This window comes from Schistocerca gregaria, unplaced genomic scaffold (genome assembly GCF_023897955.1).
Source record: "Schistocerca gregaria isolate iqSchGreg1 unplaced genomic scaffold, iqSchGreg1.2 ptg001257l, whole genome shotgun sequence".
Taxonomy (NCBI): domain Eukaryota; kingdom Metazoa; phylum Arthropoda; class Insecta; order Orthoptera; family Acrididae; genus Schistocerca; species Schistocerca gregaria.
The window spans coordinates 7,501-10,000 of record NW_026062574.1 but is presented as its reverse complement, the minus strand read 5'-3'; the positions used below and the strand labels follow the sequence as shown (position 1 = coordinate 10,000).

At 55.2% G+C, this 2,500-nt stretch overlaps 1 non-coding gene across 1 annotated transcript in view; it reads right to left on the bottom strand.

Annotated features, from left to right (window-relative positions):
- Positions 1-132, bottom strand: part of LOC126330141 (small subunit ribosomal RNA) — a 1,893-nt gene extending 1,761 nt beyond the window's left edge. Inside the window, exon 1 of the ribosomal RNA XR_007562749.1 lies at positions 1-132. This exon is cut by the window's left edge and continues 1,761 nt beyond it. This is a non-coding gene — a ribosomal RNA (small subunit ribosomal RNA).
- Between the last annotated feature and the right edge of the window lie 2,368 nt (positions 133-2,500).

Here is a 2,500-nt window from a genome sequence, read left to right as displayed (position 1 = left end):
TGGGTACGATCTAAGGAACCATAACTGATTTAATGAGCCATTCGCGGTTTCACCTTAATGCGGCTTGTACTGAGACATGCATGGCTTAATCTTTGAGACAAGCATATGACTACTGGCAGGATCAACCAGGGAGCTGCGTCAACGAGAGCTGAGCAGCCGGCCGCCCGGGAGTGTGTCCCGAGGGCCCGCGCGAACACGCAAGCGTCCGCTCAATTATTCTGCAAACAGGAGGAGGCTGAGCTCCCCTGCACGATACACCTCGAAACCCTCTCAGGTCCCGGCGGCGCGCAGCGCCGTCCTAAGTACTTGGTCGGGTTCGAGAGAGGCGCAATCGCCCGGAGATGGGCGAGTAGACGCTTTCAGTGCGAACACCCGTGCTCCCAACTGAGCTTGCCGCTGCCGACAGAGGCCCGGGAGCGTGCTGTCGTGGCATTGCCGGCGGGAAACAACACGCGCCACCTACGGTGACCGGCAGCTCCAACGCCAGCGCCACAGAAGGGCAAAGCCCCACTTGGGTGCAGAAGCGAACTCTCCCAGCACAGCGCACGCGCCAACACGTCCGCAGAGCTGCGATACAAACCACCTGCGAGAACCGCTGGGGGCGACCGAGCAGCAGACGGCGTCGCGACGCCGAGTGCCGGGCGGCGGCGCATCCTCAACGCACACAGTCCGCAATCGGACCAGCACACTGCAGATGTCCACCGCGCTTCGCACCGGGCTCGGCAGAACCCACTTTGGCCGCCTGGCGCCGCGCGCAGGGTGCGCCGGCGCATAGCTGGGACGCCAGCCGGGCCCGTCGCCCCTCGCTCCTGCCACTGGGCGCCCCCCACCAGCCGGCTGTAGTGCGTGCGCTCACGCAGCGCGCGGCCAGCACGCCGGGCGGCCCCCCCTCACCGGCCGGGGACTGTCCCGCCAAGCCACAGCCTCGTATCGCTTCATACCCACATGGCCAACTCAGGTTCGGGGGCATGGCGGGTACCGCCGAAACAACCGGTTCATAGATGTACCGATCGTCGCTATCACCGATGCACCTGCAGCGCGAACAACCGCTCAACAACTGATTTCCAGTTCATTTGCGGATCTTTGGCAGCAAACGTATACGTCAATCTACATTTGCGAAATCTACGATTCTGGCATGCCTGCATGTTATGTGTCACGACACGCTACATCAGCCCACATACACACTGCGGCATGTACACGAGAGAACACGTGGAAGATGGTCCGCGCACGTGTGCAATGTCCCTTGCGCGGTCGACTGTCAACCGGCCTCTGTAGCATGTCGCAGATGTGGAACGCGGTCCACCGTGCTATCATGTTGTGTGGGGCAATACGATTAAATAGGAAAACCCTCGTCGCTACATCAACAGACGGCTCACGCTGATTCCCGGCAGAGGGAGGAGGGGGGGGGGGGGGCCAACATGCAATACTTTCGTCCGTACCTACTTACCACATGTCTGTACGGCGTACAACAGTGCAATCTCGCTGTAATGGGGAGACGAGACAAGTAGCATCGTGCACAACATATGGCCCTTATGATTCGCCATTGTAGGGCGCAGCCGGTGTACGGTCAAGCATGTGCCACATTATGTCACTCAGTACGTAACGACGGATGATCAGTGTGGGTTACGCGTACATCAGCGGACAGTCCACACAGGCCGTACCACAACGTACACTGACTGCATCGACAACCGAATGCAACTGAACAGCTGCAAGGCTCATTTCACAAACAAACGCCTGACCGACCAGCTTGGAAGGGCAGGAGGGGAGGGCGATATTCGTTCTGTAGCGGTACACCCTTCCAGTGGTTAGCGGGACTGTGTAGAAAGTACGCAACACTCGAAAGACCTTTATGTGAGGGTACGCACCATGGCATCAAGAAATACACATGACACCAGAGGATCCAAGCAGTGAACTATGTTCAGAGGGTTGCTGTTAGGCAAAGCTACATTCCTGTGACGTTACATGTGACAGTTAAGGTGCAGTGTAAGTTAGGTTAAGGTGCAGTGTAAGTTAGGTTAAGGTGCAGTGTAAGTTAGGTTAAGGTGCAGTGTAAGTTAGGTTAAGGTGCAGTGTAAGTTAGGTTAAGGTGCAGTGTAAGTTAGGTTAAGGTGCAGTGTAAGTTAGGTTAAGGTGCAGTGTAAGTTAGGTTAAGGTGCAGTGTAACTTAGGTTAAGGTGCAGTGTAAGTTAGGTTAAGGTGCAGTGTAACTTAGGTTAAGGTGCAGTGTAACTTAGGTTAAGGTGCAGTGTAACTTAGGTTAAGGTGCAGTGTAACTTAGGTTAAGGTGCAGTGTAACTTAGGTTAAGGTGCAGTGTAACTTAGGTTAAGGTGCAGTGTAAGTTAGGTTAAGGTGCAGTGTAAGTTAGGTTAAGGTGCAGTGTAAGTTAGGTTAAGGTGCAGTGTAACTTAGGTTAAGGTGCAGTGTAACTTAGGTTAAGGTGCAGTGTAAGTTAGGTTAAGGTGCAGTGTAACTTAGGTTAAGGTGCAGTGTAACTTAGGT